At 43.0% G+C, this 24,234-nt stretch overlaps 1 long non-coding RNA gene across 1 annotated transcript in view; it reads left to right on the top strand.

Moving 5' to 3' along the window:
• LOC142829660 (uncharacterized) overlaps positions 1–22,157 on the top strand; it is a 44,478-nt gene extending 22,321 nt beyond the window's left edge. The window contains exons 2-3 of the long non-coding RNA XR_012904325.1: positions 21,302–21,454; positions 21,676–22,157. This is a non-coding gene — a long non-coding RNA (uncharacterized LOC142829660). The remainder of the gene's footprint in view (positions 1–21,301; positions 21,455–21,675) is intronic.
• Positions 22,158–24,234: the final 2,077 nt, after the last annotated feature.

Raw genomic sequence — 24,234 nt, forward strand, 5'->3', positions numbered from 1 at the left:
ACAGCTCTTTCCCTACTGGGGACACTCTGCTTTGAACTCTGTTGAATTCTTGTGCACAGTGGGGACATGGACCTTCGACTTTACAAAATTGGGTGGTAAGAAATTGATCTTAATAAATTTGACCTTATCACATAGTATATACATATCCACAAACAGTTTGCTACTGCCATTATTTGAACCATTGCCTTTGTTTTTACTTTCCTTTGCATGCCAGTTGGATTCAGCGTAAATTAAATAGGTTGATACAGTGCACGACTCCCATCCCAGGACATCAGGTCCTTACCCACTCTTGAAGATGTATTGCTGTAAAGGCCTCCTGAGATTATTGAAATCATTTTTATAATGCTAATTTACTTTTCGATGTTTATATTGTTATGTTAAGCTTTTCATTCTGTTTAAACAATGCAACAGACTAGTAAGTTTCAAGTTTATTTCTAATAAGCCCCGCTTTGGTCGTTATACACAAATAGAAGGCTCTTGTGATTGAATTGGGTCAACATGGGAATAGTTAAATCCAATCTCCATGTCACAGCTTGTTCTCTTTTGCTGTACACTTAATTAAGTATTTATTTCAAGATGGTGTGTTTTTAAAATTAATCCCTGCGTCCTATCTTAAAAAGAAAAACCTAAATAATGAGCCATTCATATCCATTATGACAACTTAGTATCTATTGTTTTAGATATTAATTGAATAGTTCCAGTCATTGAAAAGCCATATCCCTTTGCCTTTCTATCCTCACCTCACAACAATGTATTTCCTCTCTCCCTTTCCTCCACTTCCATTACCTCACAGAAACAATCTATTCCACAGATTATTTGATCTAACATCACAAGTTATTGTTTTATAGTTTTATGTGTGTTGTTTTCTCAAAAACTCATTTCATATTTTCTTTCAGAAAAATAATTCGCCATCTTAGGATGAAGCTTTTTAAAGGGAAATTTTTCAGATAACAATAACATGTTTTCTGAATTCTTTGTAATGATGTACCTATAGTTGATTAAAATTAGATTTTAGAAACTATTTAGTTCAAAGCAAAATCAGCTTTTCACCATTACTATTATAGCTGCCAGCCATTTTAGATTTCTGATATACATGACAGATTTTATTTATTTTAGTTCATACACCCACAAAAATAATCTGTTACTGTATATTTATATTTCTTTTGATTAAGAAAGTGAGCTCTCTTTCTTAAAGTAGATATGTCTGAGATTTCGACACACTGACATACTGATGATGCTTATATGACCTTCAAAATGAGGTATATTATTTTTATTTAACATTCATATTGTGGTAGCTAATGGCCAACCAGACTGGGACCACTGGTGTTGTACAAACATAGATAATGACAGTGCCTGCACCAAACAGTTTATTGCGATAGCCTGTCAATTTCCAAATGGCAATCCAATGTAAAATTAATTAATTAAAATTTGGTTCTTTAGAGTTTTTTTTTTTTTAAAAAGAACATATTTTTCAATTTCTTTACTCAAAAGTATAAGACTAAGACCCTCATAGTTTATTATCGTAGTGGAAGCATTTTAAGTAATTTGTTTTAATTAATTCTTACTATTTTACTCACTACTAAATTAACCTTTACATATATCATCAATACAGTCATTACAATATCTTTATCAACAAAGTCATAAACAACATTACAGAGTTCAGTTACATCCCTAACACTTACTGACATGAAATGTTGTTTTCTTGACTGACCCAAACAATAAAACTTTTATAACCCAATATAAATTACATAAAGTATTGCTTCTTGTCCGTAAAATGACAGTGCAGTGTTCCATAGCTGTTTTCTTTCAGTGACTTACTTACAAACCTTTTCTAAGTTTACAAATAAAAACAAAGCTTTTTTTGATGGCTAGTCCTGAAAACTCACCCTGGGATCTGAAAGTCAAGCTGTTTTCTTTGTGGCTCATGCCAGAATAGACTCCAGCTAACTGAGTTCCTCTGTAGTACTAACAGGAATGAAAAGCAATAACATATTTTGCCAGTAAGGTGAATAGACATAACACTAAATACACAAGTGAACACATTATCTGCAAAGTAGTAGGGTACTATATTTATAGTCAGTTTGTATAGAAGAACTGTGCTTTAAATCAAGTTCTTGTGCTGTTAGTTTCTGAGGTGGATAACTGTGCCCTATACTGACCCTTTTTGCACTATACAAGTATCAATACAGCACTAACTAAATTTACATTCTTCTGTCCCAGCCTAGGAATCATAGAATACTAGAACTGGAAGGGACCTTGGGTGTGGCTACTAGGGTGTTTGAGCTAGGGTGGCTAATGTAGTCATTTGAACTTGCAAATGAAGCCAGGGATTTAAATATCCCGGGCTTCATTTGCATGTTCCTGGGCGCTGCCATTTTTAAATGCCCGGTAGCTCGAACTACCTGCCCGCGGCTACATGCGGCACAGGCAAGGTAGTTCGAATTAACACTCTTAATTCGAACTACCATTACTCCTCCTGCAATAAGGAGTTCAAACTAGAGTGGCTAGTGTAGTCATACCCTTTGAGAGGTCATCAAGTCCAGTCCCTGCCCTCACGGCAGGACCAAGAAATACCTGAGATGGATTCTGGAAAACAGTCTCTCCACTGGTTTTCCAGGAATAAGATGATCTGACATAATGGCTATAGAGGGTCAGATCAATGTTCCATCTAGCCCAGTATGCTATTCTGACAGTGGCAGTGCCAGGTTCTTCATAAGGAACGAACAGAGCAGGAAATCATCAAGTGATCCTCCCTCTGTTGTCTATCTTCAGCTTCTAGCACACAAATGCTAAGGACACTTCACAGCATGGTTTTCCATCCTTGCCCATCCTGGCTAGTAGTCATTGGTGGACCTATCTAGTTCTGTTCTGAACCCTGTTAGGCCATATCTACATTAGGAAACTATTTCAAAACTAGCCAATTAGCCCATCATAAGACGGGATTTTCAGGTCTCTCCTCCACGTTGGTCTTCTCTCCTGAGCCTCCGGTCTCTCTCCGTCTCTCTCTCTCTCTCTCTCCTCCTCTTACTGCCTCCCCCTCTCAGCTCTCCTTCACCTCCTGACTCTCTCTCTCGCTCTCTCTCTTTCTCTTTTCCTCCCCCTCTTGCCTCTCACTCGGGGGACCGCGGAGCCCAAATGGTTGCTTGCGCCACTTGCTTCCATGTGGCGACCTGGCTGAGCAGCGCAGAAGTCAGCTGAGCGCCATGGCAGGAGGCGAAGGGGGGTGGGGTGGGGCGGTGACATTCACGGCCAGGGGGCGGGGCCTGGAACCACTGTCACACCGCACGTCACCGCCCCGCCCCTTCTTTGCCTTCCGCCGTGGCGCTCAGCTGACTTCTGCGCCGCTCAGCCGGGCCGCCACGGAGAAACAAGCATCCGTTTGGGCTCCCCCATGGATATGCGGGGAAGTGGGAAGAGAGGGCAGGAGAAGGAAGGGGTGAGGGAAGAAAGGGACACAGAGGCAATGCAGGAGTCCCCCGTGGAGAGGCATGGGGGAGAATCTCACAACTAATCTTGCATGAAACTCTCCCTCAAGGTATCTCTGATGAGCACATCCCCTTGATGTGCTTGCCGTATGGCACTGGTGTCCGGCTGCTCAAATTCCCTGGCCAGACATTCAGCCTCAGCCCCCCCACCCTGGTAAAAAAATCTCCCCCTTGCTTTTGCAATGGTTGTGAAGCACAAGCAGGCCACCACCATGAAGGGGTGTTGTGCTTGCTGAGGTCCAGATGGATGAGGAGACTCCTAAACCTTCCCTTTAAATGGCAGAACACACATTCAATGACCATGTGGCACCTGCTTAGCCTGGCATTGAAGTGCTCCTTGCTGGGGTCAGGCTGTTCACTTGTAACCACTTAAATACTACTTTCTGTACTTAAAAACTCTTTTGTTTATTATCAGGCCCAGTCAAATAATTGTAACCTGAGAAAATGGGGGGAGAGAGAGAAGAAGAAACCACTGTTCATATCTCTCTTTCATTGATAAAGAGAGCTATTCTTATGAGCTTCCCTTGAGTAACACTTTTACAGAAAGAAAGATGGAGTTACTTAGGGTTTTGATCCCTTTTTGTTTCCTGGGTGCTGAGCCCTAGAATTGAATTCTCCCAGAGCTGACATGGTTCAGTGTCTGCTTTGCTTTGCACCAGGGTGGTAACACCAACTCTGTGCCTTTTCTGGGGGAGACCAGAGAGTCTGCCCCAGCAGGACAGAATGCTGGGGTCCCCCAAGAGCAAAAAGGGGGGTGTCAGTGGCCTGATCAGCACAATGGGAAACAATCTCAAGGGGTTTCACCCTGTAACAGGTATGTCTACCCATAAAGTATCCAGAGACTAGAAGCAAGTCTTTTTTTTTTTAAACATTTCCTAATATTATGCACTCCATAAGAGAGAGAGATTTGGTCAAGGCCTCTGTTCTCTGCCTTTTACAGTCCTGTTGGTAACTGTCCTGTCTGTAATTTAATAACATCTCAGAGAGCACTCCAAGAAAGGCAATATTAGAAAATCTTCTTGAGTAGTGTCAGCCTCTTTGATTGTGATGTTGCTGTTGGAAGGAAGCAGTAAGGGTATGTCTACACTACCCTCCTAGTTCGAACTAGGAGGGTAATGTAGGCATACTGCACTTGCAAATGAAGCCCGGGATTTGAATTTCCCGGGCTTCATTTGCATAAGTGGGGAGCCGCCATTTTTAAATCCCCGCTGGTTCGAACCCCATGCAGCTCCACGGGGCTCGAACTAGGTAGTTCGGACTAGGATGCCTATTCCGAACTACCGGTACACCTCGTGGTTCGAACCCCATGCACCTACACGGGGCTCGAACTAGGTAGTTCGGACTAGGATGCCTATTCCGAACTACCGGTACACCTCGTGGCTTCATTTGCAAGTGCAGTATGCCTACATTACCCCGCTAGTTCGAACTAGCGGGGTAATGTAGGCATACTGCAAGTCAGGTCAATGTTTACCTGGTAGAAGAGCAGGAAGCACTAGCTGACAAATGGAAATGCTTTTATCCCACTGAGGGGGTCTTTGGATTATATGCACTGAGGTGCTTTTTTCATATAATGTCAATGTTTGATATGGATGATTGAGGTACTAATCCCAAGTTTCTAATAGTGTCTCTAGAGGAGCAGACTTAAGGCTGGTTTAAGTTAAAAGAGATATACTTTTAAAAGCCTTCTCTGTCTCCTGCATATGTGGGTTACATTCACTTAGATTCTTATGCACTGGTGGAGTAAGTTTAAAGACATGTAAGTAAATTCAAGGCAGTATTGTATTATGGGGCTTGTCTTACCATTTTGTACATCAGTCTGAATTTAGCTCAATGTGTGCACATATTAGACACTTTGACATACTCGTCCATACTGTGTAAGGACAAAAGATAATTTTAAAAAAGAGAATATTTTAAATATTAAACTAAGCTCTGAGTGAACCAGCAGACTTTATGTATTTAAAGGAAAAAAAGACACTCTTATTTTAAAATACTTTAGTTTTGGATGGGGTAGTGATGTCCTTCAGTGGCATCTAATTTTATTCGTTCTTAAAATATTTTCATTGAATAATTATTTCTTGAAAGATAAAGTTGAGATTTCAGTACTCAAGTCAATGTGTATTTATACTTGCCTCTGCCTCTGGGGAGTAAACAGTTTCACTTGGATAAAATCTGAATGCTGGATAATGTATCCAGGGTATAAAACTCATCTCTAGTCCAAAAAACACCATTCAAACCCAAAGCTAATATATAATTAATGGGTGAAAGTAAATGGACAAAAGTGAAGAAATTCAGGTTAAGGCATCAGCTTTTTTTCTGTAACTCAACATTCTCTGTTTATGTATTGCAGCATCTGCTGTTAGTTATGTAAGATCTGTTGCAAGAATTTGCGATATCTGATGAGTAAAGGACAGAGTTCATGTTTAACTCAGAATTTTCTGGGTTTAATGATTCAAACTGAGATATTTCCCACCTCTACTCATTGTAATATAATTTAATTTGCTTTATTATCATCAGTGGCAATAATTGTATCGAAGTAATGCATACAGATTCCAGCCCCATTGTACAAACATAAGTAAAATGAGCAGACCAGTTAAGTAGGGTTAAAAAGAAATCTATCAATAGGTTAGCAATCAGTTGACTTAATCCTGTTCACCTTATTTGAGCCAGGATCTGTTTAACCTGAAGTAACTTGCAGAAGGTTAACACAGAATTTTTTTTAAATCAGTAATATCTGGCAGCATTTAATACCTGAGAAAAGTTAAGTTAACATTGCTGAACTACCATAAGTGATTAGATCAACATATTTTAAGTATGTACTGACAAATTGAATTTACAAAATCACTGAATTCTGCATTCAAATAAAGAGCTTTGTAAACAAAACCTGTACATTCACCCTTTGAAATATATAGACATTTACTCATGAAAATCTGGTATATGATCATTTAGTTAAAGAAGATATCCAAATTCTGGGGCAGATTTAATGGTGTGTGAGCAGCCTTAATTCTAGCATTTTCTAATTTTTCAGTGCTTGAATTTATTATCGTAATATTTTATAACACATCACCACATGTTTACACACAAACTATACTATCTATGCATTCTCAGATAGTGGATAGTATATTTTCTATTGTTCCTCACTGTTTTATGCACATACTTAGGGTTGGCAGTTTTTATTGTTATAAATATTTTTATAAAATTTCAATTTTTATTTTTTATAATTCTGACACATCTGTTTTTTAAACATTGTTTATCATTTTATGTTTTGACATATGCACAAATTTATGTGGTTTATGCTTTTTTATTTTTATCACTTTAAACTTTCAGGAAAATTTATGCAAAAGGAAAATTATGCAAAAGACCCCGAGGGAGAGTCAGAAAATAATTATGAAATGATAGCAGGCACTGAGACTCAAAAAGATAAAGCTTTATAACCTTTAATATACAAATTGTCAACATCACATGTCAAAATATAAAGAATAAATATCCTTAAATCAAACTCTAATAAGTTTACAAGCTGAATTTTTCTTAATTTTCCTAGCTTCACATTTATTTTATGATTGATGGAAATATTTGTATTGTTTCGTATGTGTATGGTGAAATCAATATTTACTGACATTTACCAATAAAAGTCTAATCCTTCCAATTGTATACATCTATATGTTGATGATATGTGTGCATGTGCATTGCATACTGAAAACCACATTCAGTGGCTAAGCACTCAAAAGTCAGTAAATGATAAAGTTATTTACAATTTTAGCTCTACCACTTTGTATATATACATTAGGTCAGTATTTACATGATCACAAACTATTTCTCAAATAAAAAAAATATTGTTTGCATTTGTAAAGGTAAAAAGGTAGATAATATCTTACAATGATTTAGAAGTAGTATATGATCACGTAAGCAAAGGCTATCTTAATACACATGAAGGGATCACAGCTAAGGTTATCCCAATAAGATTAATTTGACATTTCCTTACTTCTGATTTTTTAATTGTATAATGTGGCTATAAAACTCCCTTAACATACTGCATGAAATTTCCTATGTTTTGTTTTTAAAATGAGAAGGCAGAACCCATAGAAGAATCTTGAGACTTTAGAAATAAACATTCAGTCAAGCGTCAATATTTTCAGCCTAAATGAGGAAAGTTTCATAAAGTTACTAGCTATGAGGTAATACACCAGCATGAATGCTGAAAGAATAGGTATTTTTACATATTAGATTCCTGTTGTTCCATGATTTATGATCCATCACTGTTGTGTGTGCAAAATAAAACATTTCTTATTTTTTTCCCCTGATAATCTCCTATGCTCATTTTCTCCCTTCTCTCTTTCCCCTTTGATACCTTCTGTTTCATTTTAAGACAATGGTATGCAATGAATGAGAAGAGAGAGTGAGACAAGTGAGGGAGTGAATGAATAAAGAAGTAGATGGAATGAAGGAGGGCACAGAGTGAAAAAGGGATAGTAGGGTGTGGGAGAGCAACTGAACTGGTTTTAAACTTGACCTCAGCCAGGCAACCATTCTGCACACAAGACACAGGCAGAGAAAGTATTTGGTATATTCACATTTCAATTAGCTATACAATATAAATATGTGATGGCTATTAAAGTATCAAACTAGAAGGATAAAATCTATCACGTAATTTATATAAACCAATATTTATAATCTGATTAATGTAAATTCTTATGTCAGTGTTTACTTAAATGCCAAGAGTAGAATAATGAATCTTTAATGGTGGGTGAGTAATTCTATGTCAGAATAATTCAAGGCTTAGACACAGTGGTTCTGTTTATCTAACAATGCAGTTGATTTTGGCATCCATTCAGCTTTTTTTATACACAGTTCTAATGCAAAGCATTTGAAGCATACCATTGTTAGGAAGGATGTTAAAAACAACCCATCTATGATGAGGACATTCCCTACTCAAAATAGCCAGCAATTATTTTTATAGTCAGTGTTCACTTTTGATCTGTGAACTAAAAGAAACAAATGATGTGCCAAATAAAACCAATAGACATGCAATAAACCCAATAGTCTTCTGAGAATGAAAGGGCAAGACTCTGAATGACTCTTTCTTCAGGAATGTTTGCTTAAATATTCAGAAATGCCATTTCTGAAAGGGATAAACAGACTACATAGATGCAATATCACACATGAAATGGAATCAGTCTTGTACTTCTTGTACTGCAGAGCTATAGATGGGACAGTCCCCCATATTGAGGTTTGCTCCAACCTCATCCTCAGGGCCTGAGGCAGCCTGAGAGATATTACCTTGGGGGTATGTGGCTCGGGAGAGCCAAATGGAGCAAGCTGGGGCCTGATCACTTTGCTTCCCACAGCGGCGGTGAAGCAGAGTAAGCTAGTTTGGAGATGGTGGGGGGGAGCAGGATGCTTGGTCACTTAATTTCCTGTGGCTCCCACCACCATGGTGAGTGCAGTGGTTTGACCTCTGCTGCTGCCCCGTGCCAGTCCCCTCTCTTCCTGGCAATCTCCCCAGTTGTGTCACTTGGGGGACAGGGTTTAGGGGAAGAGATGCAATGGAGATGTGAGAGGGCAGCGACTGTAGGTCAGGAGTGGAAAGAGGTGGGAAAGGAGCAGGGCCTGGGGCCAAGGGTATTTGTCCGGGCCTCCGAACCCGTCTAGAGACAGCCCTGGTAGTGTGAATTAGAAAATGTATGTCTATTCATTAATTTTTTGTATAAAATATAAAAGATTGTGTATTCCAAACTCTAGCCACTCTGGGAAGTAATTAAAAATGTAATTAAAAGACACAGATAGTATCAAAACAAATTTCTCTGCACAAAAGAAATCAGACCACAAAACTTGAAATCCCTCACTTCAGCTCTTATAAACCCCAGTCCCATAGATGCTGGAAGTAGGGGTGCTGAGGGTTTTGCAGCTAACGATGTTAAATACAAAGTAATTTATTAGTCGAGTAGTTGATGGAGTTGGCTCTTGTACATTTCAAAGGAGGAATGCAGAACTCCGCATACAGTCTGGGGCCAGTGGGCTGCACCTGGGTGCCAGCTTTGAAATGTACAAGAGTCCCCAGTGTGGGCTCTTGTGCATTTCAAAGCAGAAGCACCCGCATGGAGCCAGGGATCAGCGAGGACTCAGAGTCCCCCACTAACCCCAGGCTCCAGGCTGTGCTGCTGCTTTGAAATACCACGTGGCACCCGGGATCAGTCCTGGCCTCCGTGCAGCATTTCCTCAGAACCTGGGGTCAAATGGGGAGTCCCCAGCTGACCCTGGCTCCATGCGGCTGCTGCTTTGAAATGCCACCTCAGCGTTTCAAAGTGTCAGTGCAGCACGGAACTCAGTACGGGCTCTGTGCGGTGCTGCCACTTTGAAGTATCCTCTTCCTTTCCCCCCCTTTGCTGCCTGATAGAGGCAAGTGGAAGAGGAGGGCGGGGGGGGGGGGGAGGGGAAGGAAATTGACTAGTCGACTCGACTATCTAATTAGCATTTGCTTATTGGATAGTTGACTAGTCAACTAATCCTTAACATCCTTAGCTGTAACACCCCTAGCTTGAAGTGGTTTCCATTATATATAGGGTTTACAGTTTGGTTCAATGGCTTTCAGCACCTCTGCTATAAAAATTGTTCCAGCAGCCCTGCCCAACTCTCTTTCATCTCAAGTAGGACCATAGAAATGTAGGTCCAAAAGGGATGCCAAAAGGTCATCTAATCCATCCCTCTTATCTGAGAGAAGACCATGTATCCCTAAGACTTCTCTAATTGATGTTTGTCTAATCTGTTCTTAAAATGACGGGGATTCCACAAGCTCCCAAGGTAGCTATAGGTTACCTGTTTTAGTGCTTAACTATAGTTAATCCCCATTTTGCATTTCTATACTTGATAGTTGACTTCCTAAGTACTTGGAGTACTTGCACTTGCATTTACTGAATTTCATCGCACTGAGTTCAGACCAATTCTACAATTTATCAAGGTTATTTGGAATTCTAATTCTACCCCCCTGCTTGATGTCACCTTCAATTTTGATAAGCATATTCTCTACTTCATTATCCAAGTCATTACTGAAAATATCAAAAAAGAATCCTACAAAAAGAAGAACCTAGGTCAAATTACAAAACATGAATATAAACAAATAGCAAAAGTATGTGGGGAAAAAATTAGAAATGCTGAAGCACAAAACAAGATCAAACTAGCTAGAAACTTAAAGGGTAACAAGAAAACATTCTACAAATACACTAGAAGCAAGAGGAAGACCAAGGACAGGGTGGGCTTGTTACTCAGGAGAGAAAAAACAATAACAGAAAATGTGGAAATGTCAGAGGTACTTGATGACTTCTTTGTTTTGGTTTTCACCACGAAAGTTGGTGGTGATTGGATACCTAACAGTGAATGCCAGTGAAAATGGGATAAGATCAGTAGCTATAACAGGGAAAGAACATGTTAAAAACTACTTAGTTAAATTAGATGTCTTCTAGTCCCTGAGGCCTGATGAAATGCATCCTTGAAAACTGAAAGAGCTGACTGAGGAGATAACTGAGCCATTTTCAATTATCTTTATAAAGTTATAGAAGATGGGAGAGATTCCAGAAGACTGGAAAAGGGCAAATGTAATGTTCATTTGTATGAAGGGACGTGTCAGGGAATTTGAGACCAGCCAGCTTAACTTCTATACCAGGAAAGATAATGTCTTGTCATGTAATATTAAGTGATCTGCAGATAGTTATTTGTCAGTTTTAAAGGACTGATACTTAAAGTGGAAGGAAAGTGGACTATGCAAATCAGATGATCCTTGTTATCGTCCAGTTTTTAGGATTTTAGATAGGAAAATCCATTCTAAGGCACTACATTTGGCCGTTTGGAATGGAAATCCATCAACCATATGATATATGGTCATGCCAATTTTCTTCCACAATTTGATCTGAGGAAGTGGGTCTGGCCCATGAAAGCTCATCACCTAATAAACCATCTTGTTAGTCTTTAAAGTGCTGCATAGTTCTGTCTTTTGTTTCAGCAAGACCAGACTAACATGGCTACATCTCTAGTACGATTCTAGCATAGAATCTTTTTGGAAAAATCAAGTACATGACTTATAGGAAGGGGTCAAAGCCGAGGCCCTAATTCAAGACAGTAACCCTATTCACAAAAGCAAGTGCTTAAATACTTCTTTGGAATTAAGCATGTGTTTTCTTGCTTTCCTGAATCACGGACCTCTGCAATATAAATACAAAATCAAACAATGCATTACAAATATGCCATATGTTTACACCTGCAAAGCAGTTCTAAGCTGATGTTTCATTATGGGTGCTGGAAGGAAATTCCAAGAAGATGTTGTATCAGGGTGTTGCACGAGACAAAAAAAGTTACATAAAATGCAATCTATTAGCACATATTTATTCAAGGCCGACTTATTTATTACTAGACCCAATTTAACTCTTTCCTGGAAACAATTTATTTGGCAAATTTAAATATTTTTTGGTTTGTGAATTGTCTGCAAATTATTCATTGTTTTACAGATTCATTTGTTGTTTAGAATTTGTTTGCTTATTAGTTTCTATGAACATATATGATTTTTGCAAATTCTTCATATTGAGTTGAAAAGTTTTGAAATAGTTAATTGAAATTTCAAATTTCATAATTCAAAGACAAAATCCATGTGAAAATATTTGTAAACATTATCTCTAGTTTTTCAACCATGTTTGTTAGCTGGTATTCAGTTCTTTATTTGGGATAGAGGGAAGGTCCTTTCATGGATTGATAACTGGTTAAAAGACAGAGTAGGAATAAATGGTAAGTTTTCAGAATGGAGAGAGGTAACTAATGGTGTCCCCCAAGGGTCTGCCCTGAAACAAATCCTATTTAACCTATTTATAAATGATCTGGAGAAAGTTGTAAATAGTGAGGTGGCAAAATTTGCAGATATTATTAAACTTCTCAAGATAGTTAAGATCAAAGCATACTGTGAAGAGCTTCAAAAGATCTCACCTAACTAAGTGACTGGGCAAAAAATAGCAAATGAAATTTCATGTTGATAAATGTAAAGTCATGCACATTGGAAAAAAATAATCCCAATTATACATACAATATGATGGGGACTAATTTAGCTACAATCATTCAAGAGAGAGATCTTGGAGTCGTGGGTAGTTCTCTGAAAACATCCACTCAGTGTGTAGCAGCAGTCAAAAAAGGAAACAGAATGTTCAGAATCATTAACAAAGGTATAGATACTAAGACAGAGAATACCTTATTGCCTCTTTATAAAACCATGGTATGCCCACATCTTGAATATTGCATACAGGCGTGGTCGCCTCATCTCAAAAAAGATATATCGGCATTGGAAAAAGTTCAGAAAAGGGCCACAAAAAGGATTAGGGATTTTGAATGGGTCCCCTATGAAGAGAGATTAAAAAAATCTTGGAATTTTTAGTTTAGAAAAGAGGAAACTAAGAGGGGATATGATAGAGAACTATAAAAACATGACTGGTTTGGAAAAAGTGAATAAGGAAAAGTTGTTTACTTGTTTCCATAATGTAAGAACTAGGAGTCACCAAATGAAATTAATAGGTAGCAGGTTTAAAATAAACAGAAGTTTTTTTTCATGCTGTGCACAGTCAAACTGTGGAACTCCTTTCCAGGGGATGTTGTGAAAACTAAGACTTTAACAGGGTTCAAAAAAGAGCTAGATAAATTCATGGAGGTTAAGTCCATCAATGATTATTACTCAGGATGGGTAGGAATGGTGTCCTTAGCCTCTGTTTGTCTGGAAATAGATGACAGGAGAGGGATCACATGAGGATTACCTGTTGTGTTCCCTCCTTCTGGGGCATCTGGTATTGGCCACTGTTCGCAGATAGGATACTAGGCTAGATAGACCTTTGGTCTGATTCAGTATGGCCATTCTTATGTTCTTATGGTATGCATTACTCATCACCTGATTAATGTGTTGTATTTTCTGTTCCTGATGCCTAATGTTTATAAACTTCTATTAACGTTTATTTTTATTATAAATCTGATTTCATTTCTTAATCTTGGTCATGGATCCAAAATTTGTTGCTTATAAATATTTCTAGAAAAATGTTAGTCATAACTTTTTGCAAATTGGATACAAAGCTAAGAGAAAATGATTATTATTACTACAGATAATACCATTCCAGTATAAATCCAGTTGCTAATTCACAGAACTTTTCAAATACACAATTTTAAACTATTCCATTAGCCCTCTTTGTAACACTTTCTCGATGATGACATGACACATTATACTAGAGCAGCATGATAAAGCTACAGTATTTTGGAGTCTTGTATTGTAAGACTGAGGTAGTACATTTGTAGATATTCATGGACAGTTTTAGCTCACAGTGACTTTTACTCAAGTGTGGGCAAAAATCAGCCCACCCCATCTGGACATGGTTTTCCAGGGTCAACCACTAGGAGGGCCACCAGACACGTAACTTACCTAAGCATCTGCAGGTACAGTACAACTTCTCACATCTCTTGTTGGCTGCAGTGCACCATTCCCAGCCAATGGGAGCTACAGAAGGTGGCATGGGCTAGGCCACTGCTTCCTGCAGCTCCCATTGGCTGAAAACAGTGAACTGTGGCCAATGGGAGCTGCCATATCTGTGGACACCAGCAGCTAATCCTGATGAATTCTGTCCAGCCCATGGGCCACTTGTTGCTTATCCCTGCCGATACTTCATTTATAATTGAGGGGTGTGGCATGTTTGTCCCTGTCAGAATTGGCAAACACTTAAAAGCAAAAGAGTCAGAGGGGTAGCCGAGTTAGTCTGTAACTGGAAAAACCTAAAAAACTACGAATAGTCTAGTAGCACCTTAAAGACTAACAAAACATATAGATGGTAGAGCTTTCGTGGCCAAAACCCACTTTTTTATACAGTCATCTGAAGAAGTGGGTTTTACCCACATAAGCTCTAACATCTCCATCAGTGGTTCCCAAACTTTTTGGCATCACACCCCCCTTTCTGATTTTTGAAAAACCCTCCCGCCCCCACCTCCCAACAGCAAAACTTGTTGAGCAAAAAACTTGATGGGGGGGAGGGGCTGGATTGCCTCTGGAATCTCTTCACGCCCTCCCAGAGGGGAATGCCCCACAGTTTAGGAAGCCATGATCTACGTGTTTTGTTAGTTTTTAAGGTGCTACTAGACTATACTTTAAAGCAAGCTAGACTCAGCCTTACTTGTGACCTGACAGCTATACCCCAGCCGATTATGATGGAGAAAATGAAAGATGACTGTTTGAACAGAACTGTGAACTCATATGAGGGATGAGACTCTGTATAGAAGAATAAAGAGAGCTCATTCTCTGAGATGGGTCTGGGGATGTCAGGGCTGAAGACCCACAGAGAGCAGAATAAGTTCCTATGGGGGGGACTTGAGACAGTGTCTGCAAAGAGCATATACCTTTGGTATATATGGTTGTGACTATTTTCTTCCACTATTTGATCTGAGGAAGTGGTCTGGCCCACAAAAGCTCATCACCTAATAAACCATCTTGTTAGTCTTTAAAGTGCTAGATGGTCCTGTATTTTGTTTCTGCAAAGAGCAAGGAAATCCTGAAGGGAAGCTGCCAGAATCCCAGGGGAATGGAGGCACTTGGGCAAAGCCACCTGGGAAGAAACAGCATGAGAAAAGTTCTGTAGAGGCCAGGAAACAGAGAACTTCAGTGGAGCCTGACGGAGCAGAAGAATTATTAGCTGGGGTATTCATGTGAGTTGATACTGGGATTTTTAGTTATCCTGCAAAGGGACTGAAATTAAGAGGTGAGCTGGCCAAGGGGGCCGGCAACAGCCCACAGGCGACCCACAGTCAGATGTGGGGCAATGGCAGCAGTTAAAAGATAGTGTAAGAAAACAATTGGCTGTAAAGCTGTAACTTTACACAAGAGGGCACTGTGATGGTGAGTCCTGTACAGCAGACCCCTAACAATATGTCTCCCAGAGGTTCTACTAGAGGTAGCAGAGTTCACACTGCCCTTTATCTCACTCAGGCTTCCTGTAACCCTTGTCAGCAGCTGTGTTGCTAAGGGTTACCTGAGGTAAGGAAGAAAACAGTCCACAGTGCAAATAATTAATCTGTATAAATTAGGCTTTACTTCTGCAATTGCCACAGATTCTAGCGCAGTTCAGCAAGATGTTTAGTCATGTGCTTAACTTAAGTAGGATTATTGAATTATTTACTCTCATACTTTAAGCATGCACTGAAGTAATTTACTGGATTAGATTGGAGTGCCCAAAGCCTTGCAGGTTTGAGCCCTCCCCTCAGTGTGGATGCAATTGATAGTAGTGTGCGCTTTGCCTTGTAGATCTGGAGTGGAAGGGAACATGGTACAGAAGCAAAATGTCCCCGCCGAGGGGTGCTGGAAAAATTTGTATAGTGGGGGTGCTGAGAGCCATTGAATAAAGCACTAAACTAGTGGGAGAGGTGGATACGTTGGAGGGCAGGGATGGGGTCCAGAGTGACCTAGACAAATAGGAGGATTGGGCCAAAAAAATCTGATGAGGTTCAACAAAGACAAGTACAGAGTCCTGCACTTGGGATGGAAGAATCCCAAACATTGTTACAGGCTGGAGACAGATTGGTTAAGTAGCAGTTCAGCAGAAAAGGACCTGGGGATTACAGTGGATGAGAAGTTGGATATGAGTCAACGGTGTGCCCTTGTAGCCAAGAAGGCTAATGGCATATTAGGGTACATTAGGAGGAGCATTGCCAGCAGATCTAGAGAAGTGATTATTCCCATTTATTCAGCACTGGTGAGACCACATCTGGAGTATTGTGTCCAGTTTTGGATCCCCCCATAACAGTAAGGATGTGGACGCATTGGAAAGGCTCCAGCGGAGGGCAACCAAAATGATTAGGGGGCTGGAGCACATGACCTACGAGGAGAGGCTGAGGGATTTGGCCTTGTTTAGTCTGCAGAAGAGAAGAGTGGGGGGGGGGGGGGGGGGGAGAGGAGGATTTGATAGCAGCCTTCAACTTCCTGAAGGGAGGTTCCAAAGAGGATGGAGAGAGGCTGTTCACAGTAGTGATGGATGGCAGAACAAGGAGCAATGGTCTCAAGTTACAGTGGGGGAGGTCTAGGTTGGATATTAGGAAAAACTATTTCACCAGGAGGGTGGTGAAGCACTGGAATGGGTTACCTAGGGAGGTGATGGAATCTCTATCCCTAGAGGTTTTTAAGTCTCAGCTTGACAAAAACCCTGGCTGGGATGATTTAATTGGGATTGGTCCTGCCTTGGGCAGGGGGCTGGACTCGATGACCTCCTGAGGTCTCTCCCAGCCCTGGGATTCTATGATAAACCTTGTCTATGATGGAAACCACTTCAAGGGTGAGGGTGGTGCTGCATCCCCTGCACACCTAGTTCCATCAGCAATGTCCCTACTATAATGGTTGCTGTGAGTGTCTCTATTATGAACATTCATTGCTTGAAAGGAGACTGTTCTCCTGTCTCTGCTTAGACTGCTCTCATTGCTTATTAAAATATGTTGTGTATGGAAGAGTAGCCTGATCCTCTTATCATAATTTTTACAAACTATTGGCCGCTTTCTCAGCTGGCCTATATTGGTGTTGCTCCATTGAAGTCAGTAGGTCTGTGCTGATTTATACTAGGGATGATAACTATCAGGTATGTGTGTGAACATGTAACAGTTTTAGCAGTTACACAATTACACGCAGGAGGGCAGGTGGGAGCCAGTGTTTGTGTTTGTGTTTCAGTCAGCTCCCTGCGAGCCCAGGCTCCCGCCTGCCCCGATAAAGTGGCAGCAGCACGGGGAGTAGGCAGCTCTTTGGGAGCTGATATGTGCAGGGAGCCAGCTTGAAAGCTGCTTCCTGTGGGTACTGGCTCCCACCAGACCCTCCATCTCCCAGGCTGCTTCCTCTTTATCAGAAGCAGTAGCGCAGTGGGGTATGGGAGAAGGCGACTCCATGGGAGCTGGTGCTCACAGAGAGCCAGCTTTAAGCTGGTTCCCCCTGAGCATAGGCTCCCACGTTCTCCCGCCCCACCCCCCGCTGCCTCTGTGGGAGATGGGGTAGGAGCAGGTGGCTCCGCGGGAGCCGGTACGTGGGAGGAGCTAGTTTAAAAGCTGGCTCCCTGTGGATATGGCTCCCACCTCCACCCCTTGCTCCCTCTGATACAGAGTCAGCAAGGGGAGTGGAGTGTGTATAGTGTATAGTTGGTAGGATTAACTGATAGGACCAGGCTTATTGGTTAATCGTGTAGTTGACTACACGTGGACATCCCTAATTTATACCAGTAGGAACCAAAGGCCTGCCTTTGCAAGCATTGATTATGGGTTTACTTCCACTGACATAAAATAAAACATGCAGTGGTGGTACATGTTTTACATGTTTATGACATCAAAATTCCAGAAATGACTATTGATATGCAATTAACAATTCAGAAAATCCTTTACATTAATGACAATTGGGAGAAAATCTTATGATCTATCCTTTATAAAAAGCACAAAACCTAGTCTTAAATGTTTGCAAAAAAGGCTTCTAACAATTAGGGTTGCTAATTTAGTTGGACTTTTTCCTGGAGGTTTTATTGAAAGATTTTAATCTTTAATTCTTGGAGATGCTAGGACAGTTCTGGAGAGTTGGCAACCCTACTAACAATAAAAACAAATACTCAAAAGCAATAATTAATTATTTGTGGTATTTAATGCCTTACTACAATAGGTTGGCTGTGATTACATTTTGAAACAAGAGACATTTAATTGTAATGTTTATTTTATTGATGTTTGAAAATGCTCTTAAACATTTGTATCTATTAACGTTCTACTAAATCTCTCCAAACTTTGTGGGAGTAGCTTGTGAGTAGTTTAAAAGATGTTATAAACAGTTTAATGCTTTTAGTTAATCAGCTAGGGGGAGGCGTATAAAAGAGGTAAACAAAATGTAAATGCTGTAAAAATTCAAATTGGTGATTGTCTAAAACTCACCTTTGGCAAAATGTTCTAAAATAGGAGTCTCATTAGCACATATTTAGTCACCAAATAAGTAGGCTTAACTTCAGAAATACAGAATACCAAACAATTCCTATTCCTGTCAGTATGTGCATGGGACTTTTGAAAAACAGGCCACATATTTAGTTATCTAAACATGGATGTGAGAGTGTAGCTTTAGATTCCTTGTTTCTTAAAATTTTATCCCTAGATGCTAGAGACCCAGGAGTGCAGGAAACAACAGGGAAGTACTAAATGTCAATGCCCTTAGCTACACAGAGGGTTATGTGGTATTTAGTCAGATTTTAGACACTTAGAACCATTTACATTTTAATTAGATAGTGATATGGAACCAAATGAACTGTTATATGCTAAATATAATCTCAGTAATTAAATTGTGTTCAATCTGCAGTCTCTATACCTATTTAATCAAATGTTAACCAGAAATTTTCTTGATGTGCCAAGAAAAACAACAGATTTAAGCCCAACCCCTGAAGCTAATAGTCTTCAAGAGTACAGCTGGTTGGTAAATTAGGAAAGAAAGTGCAAACATAAAGTCTCCCATTCTGACACAATTCTGGGTAATATTTATCGCTCTAATAATATTAAAGAGGTCTGTCCATATCTGAGCATGAACATGGGTGTCTATAGCAGACCCCTAACATGATCCCATCAGAATCTCTTCTACAATTCTTCTCCCAACTGATTTTTGTTCAAATCAATTCTCTTTTGTCTGCATTGTAACTTATTTCTTTACAGTTTACTGTATTATTGTGGTTTGATTAAACCAGGGTGTCTCCTAAACTGTGCATATCCTTCACAAGCAATATTCCAGTCATGAGTGCTACTCCACCATGTTTCTATAATCCCTGAAACATCTGGTTTGACCTTTTATTGCCAAGACTCTGTACATTCATGTACAAGCACCTCGCTTGGGTCCCTCAGATTGGAGGTTATAAATGGGATTCCTTATCCACATTCACTGCTGCCACTTATTTAAAAAAAGATGATGAGCTGGGAGGAACTTTCCCCTTTCCCTCTCTGTTATGAGCACTGATGAATCCCATATTTTAGGAACCAGTGGGATTCTGACGTATTTGAATAGCCTCTGAGTTCAGCTGTGAAAGTATCATCAGTGGCTTGAAACTACACTTCAGCTGGCTGTGGTATTGTGTATGTTTCCTAGCATTAAAACAGCCACTTTTTTCCCTGAGTAGGTTGGCCAAACTCCTGGTTTGCAAGGTTTGTTCTGGTCTAGAATAGTCCTGGTACTCCAATTAGTTTTATTTATGTCAGCCTCAGTAAATCTGGGGACTGCCCACCTGTTTTCTCTATTAGTTTTGGTTTGTGTGCCTCCTGCAGCTGCCTCCTGGCTAACTAGCTGATGAGCAGAAGTCATATTTGCTTCCAGCTACAGCTGAGAGACACAAAGAGAGTCTTTGCTGAAGGAATGGAATGCAACAACAGAGGGCAGCTCCTGAACCAGGGAGGAACATCTTCAGACCTGTGTGTAGGCTAAATCAGGCCTTAGGCATCCAAGATTGGACACTCCAAATTAATTGATTCTTTTGATCTTACTCTTTCTAGGCCTCCATTCCCTCTGTAAAATGGAGATAATGGCCCCTTGATCTCACAGGGAAGATATGAAAAGAAGTTCATTAATGTGTGTGAACAGCTTAGATACTATAGTGATGGGTTCTGTAGGAAAGCCCAGGAGGAAATAGATTGTCTTCAGAGCAGCATATAAACAGCGTGCAGTTATAAGTCCTGGGACCACACATTGAGCAATGAGAAGAAAAGAGAATATTCAATATCCTGCTATCTGCTGGATGGCAATGTGTTGTGAAAAAAAAAAATAGAATCCAGAGCTGTGCAGGCTCAAGGGAAAGTAACTTATCAGAAGTCTTCACTGAGTAGAAAACATTGTTCTAAGTACCATATAAAAGACACTTATCTCTAATAGGACATAACTGACCAAATTCTGTTCTCTGTATAGGATTACTTAAGCGTAACACAGCAGAACTTGTTCCCCTGTATGGTATTTCAGGACAGAAAAATAGTAGTAGTACCAATGCACTCACCCTTGTTCATTCCTGGAGGATCTAAGGGTATGTCTACACTACAAAGTTAATTCGAACTAACAGCTGTTAGTTGGAATTAACTTTCATAGGCGCTACACATGCAAACCGCTAGTTCAAACTTAATTCGAACTAGTGGAGCGCTTAATTCGAACTAGGTAAACCTCATTCTACGAGGACTAATGCCTAGTTCAAATTAAGTAGTTCGAATTAAGGGCTGTGTAGCCACTTAATTCGAACTAGTGGGAGGCTAGCCCTTCCCAGCTTGCCCTGGTGGCCACTCTGGGCACAACCAGGGAAACTCATCTGCCCCCCTCCTGGCCCCAGAGCCCTTAAAGGGGCACGGTTTGACTACGGTGCTCATGCCAGTTGCAAGCCTGCCAGCACCCAGCCAGTAGACCCTGCACCTGGCATGGGATGAGTCAGCCACCCGCTGCCACCCAGCCCTTCGCCTCTTCCCAGGACCAGGCTGGTGGCTCCCAGGAGCCTGCCTGGGGCTGCAAGAGGTGGGTGCCTGCCTGGTCTAGTGCGGAGATCGTGGACCTCATCAAGGTTTGGGGGGAAGCCTCCAACGTCCACGATCTCTGCACTAGCCACAGGAACACGGCTGTCTACAGCTGCATGGCTGCCAGCCTGGCCACCAGAGGACACATGTGGACCCAGGAGCAGGTCCGCTGCAAGGTCAAGGACCTGCGGCAGTCCTACTCCAGGGCCTCCCAGCCAGGGGCTGATCCGGAGGCCTGCCCCCACTTTGAGGCCCTGGACTGCATCCTGGGGGCTCACACCGTCTATGCCCCCCAGGTGGTGATCAACCCCGGGGCAGAGGGACCCATCCTGGACACGGAGGAGGAGGACGCCGAGAGCCAGGAGCCTGCAGGGAGCCGACCCAGGACCACCGAGGCACCCCACAGAGCACATCAGCTGTGTCGTCCGAGGCCAGAGAGGCCTCCACATGTGAGTGCCATCATGCTCCCCTTATGTGTATGGGAGGCGTGGGGGGAAAGGTAGCTCAGGGACCGTGTGGCTGGGCCTTGCCCACCATGGAGCAGCAGCTGGGTGTCATGCAGGGGCCCTGGACTGTTTCCCACATGCCAACCTCACCTTGCAGAAGGGGATTGAGTTTCACCCTCCGTGTTCCCGGCGGAGAACTGACCACTGCTCTTGTTTCATCACAGCCACAGCACCTGGAACTGCAGGGTGCACCACCCCATCTGCAACAGCCACCTGCACCCGGGCCAGCAGGAGCACCAGGAACCTGGAGGACTACCAGAGGTGGCACCTGCGGCTACTGGAGCACCAGACCCGAATCCAGGAGCACTGGGTCCGGGAGGACCTGCGGCTGCGGCAGCGGAGCTTGGAGGCGCTGGAGGAGCAGGGCCGTGCCCTCAGAGATCACCTCCAGACCCTGGTGGACAGGTTCCTGCCTCCTCCTGCTCCAGCCCCTGCAGCCACCCCAGCTCTCTCTCCTCCTCCCACCCCTGCTCCCCCTCCCGCTTCCTCCGCACCCCCATCCCTCCTGCCCCACCCTCCACACCTACTCCCCCCCGACACCCCACAGCCACAGTGTTGAGAGATGGGAGAGCCAGCAGGACCCCCAACCATGAGCTTTTCCCTTCCCTTCCTCCCCTTCCAGCTCCCTCCTCCCAGGTTTCTCCCTGCCCCCACCCCAGTTATGTAAAATAAAAAGAGATTTTTGTTGGCAAAACAGGTGTCTTTATTTGGCATTAGGAAGGGGGGTTAGGGAGGGGAAAGAGGAAGGAGGGCAGGGTAGAAGAAGGCCCCAGTGGAGCATGCAGGGAGAGTTCAGTCCTCCTCCTCCACCCGGAAGCTCTCCCTCAGGGCTTCCTGGATCTGGACGGTCCCCCACAGGGCTTCCCGGATGGAGGCGGTGTGGGGCTGTGCGTACTGGCCAGCCATGTGGTCAGCCTCAGCCATCCAGGCTGGCAGGAAAGCCTCCCCCTTCTGCTCGCACAAATTGTGCAGCACACAACATGCTGCCACCACGGGAGGGATATTGTGCTCGGCGAGGTCGAGGCGGATGAGGAGTCACATAAATCAGGCTTTCAGGTATCCAAAGGCCCCCTTGACCACGATGCAGGCCCTGGTGAGCCTGACATTGAAGATCGGCAGGAGGGGTTGAGGTGTACGGCTTCATCAGCCAGGGCTGTAGGGGGTAGGCTGCATCCCCCACCAGGCACACGGGCATGTCCACGTCCCCGACCCTGATGTGGCGGTTGGGAAAGAAGGTCCCGGCATGCAGCCTCTGGCACACTGAGGAGTTGCGGAACACCCTGGAGTCGTGTGCCTTTCTGGACCAGCCCACATTAATGTCTGTGAACTGGCCCCAGTGGTCACACACAGCCTGCAGGAGCATGGAGAAGGATCCCTTCCTGTTGATGTACTAGGAGGCCTGGTGTTCCGGGGCACGGATGGGGATGTGCATCCCGTCAATGGCCCCCCCGCAGTTGGGGAAACCGAGGGTGCCGAACCCCTGGATGATGGCGTCTGGGTTGGTGAGGTGGACCACCCTGCAGAGCAGCACTCAGTTGATGGCTTTGACCACCTGCAGAAGGACACAGCAAACCGCAAATCACTGGGGCGCCCGGGTGGCTGGGAGTGTTCGTTCCCTGGCACTGCCCTGCACCCCACTCCCAGAAGCAACCCCTGCGGGCGGCGTGTAGTACGGCTGGAACAGACCAAACCCTCCGGTGTGGGGCATTTTCGCCTCCTCCCCCCATGTTTTCCTTGGGGCGGCCTACCCCTCCCCCCCTTGTAGTCCCCCTCCCCCCCCCGGCCCAGTGGCTGGTGGGTGCTATACCTGTATGAGCACTGCTCCGACAGTGGATCTCCCCACACTGAACTGGTTCCCGACGGATTGGTAGCTGTCCAGCGTGGAGAGCTTCCACAGGGTGATAGCCACACGCTTCTGGAGGGGGATGGCGGGCCTCATGTGAGTGTCCCGTCGCTGCAGAGCAGAGGCGAGCCACTCGCAGAGCTCCAGGAAGGTGTCCTTCTTCATCCTGAAGTTCTGGGTCCACTGTCTATCTCCCCAGCGCTCCAGGATGATGCGGTCCCACCAGTCGCTGCTGGTGTCCAGACGCCAGATGCGACGGGGCACACTGGCGTCCGGGCACTGCTGCTGCTCCTCCACAACCCCCAGAGAGACCAGGGGGAGAGGCAGGGAGCTGATGTGCACCAGGTGGTGCAAGGCAGCCTCCACCCATTGCTGGCAGCTTGCAGCAGCAAGTCCAAAAACTGGAGCAGCATGCCCAGGGTGAGCTCTGGCTCCATGTTGCCAACTGCAGTGGCATCTCCAATGGGAAGCACCGACACAGGCAGGTGGAGAGAAAAATGCTTTGCTGTCCCTCGGTGAGGTTGGAAAGCAAGCGGAAAAGCTGAGAACCGGCTGTCCGGGGGGGGGGTCCCTTTAAGCACGAGCCTCAGATAGCCTCAGACAGCAGCCACACAAAGTAACTACTGACCTGATGCCCTGCTGGAACTGGTTTCAGCTGCCCTTAAATGTGACCCAGCATCCAATCAGTGTGGATGCGCTAGTTCAAATTAGCAAAATGCTAATTCGAATTAGTTTTTAAGTCTAGCTGCGCTAATTCGAATTAGCTTAGTTCGAATTAGTGCTATAGTGTAGACATACCCTCAGCTATTACTATCATGTCAGATACTCTTTTGCTAAACCATATATATAAAGTGACAGTCAAGAGCTATAGTTTATGTTG

Source organism: Pelodiscus sinensis, chromosome 1 (assembly GCF_049634645.1).
Source record: "Pelodiscus sinensis isolate JC-2024 chromosome 1, ASM4963464v1, whole genome shotgun sequence".
In the NCBI taxonomy this organism is placed as follows: domain Eukaryota; kingdom Metazoa; phylum Chordata; order Testudines; family Trionychidae; genus Pelodiscus; species Pelodiscus sinensis.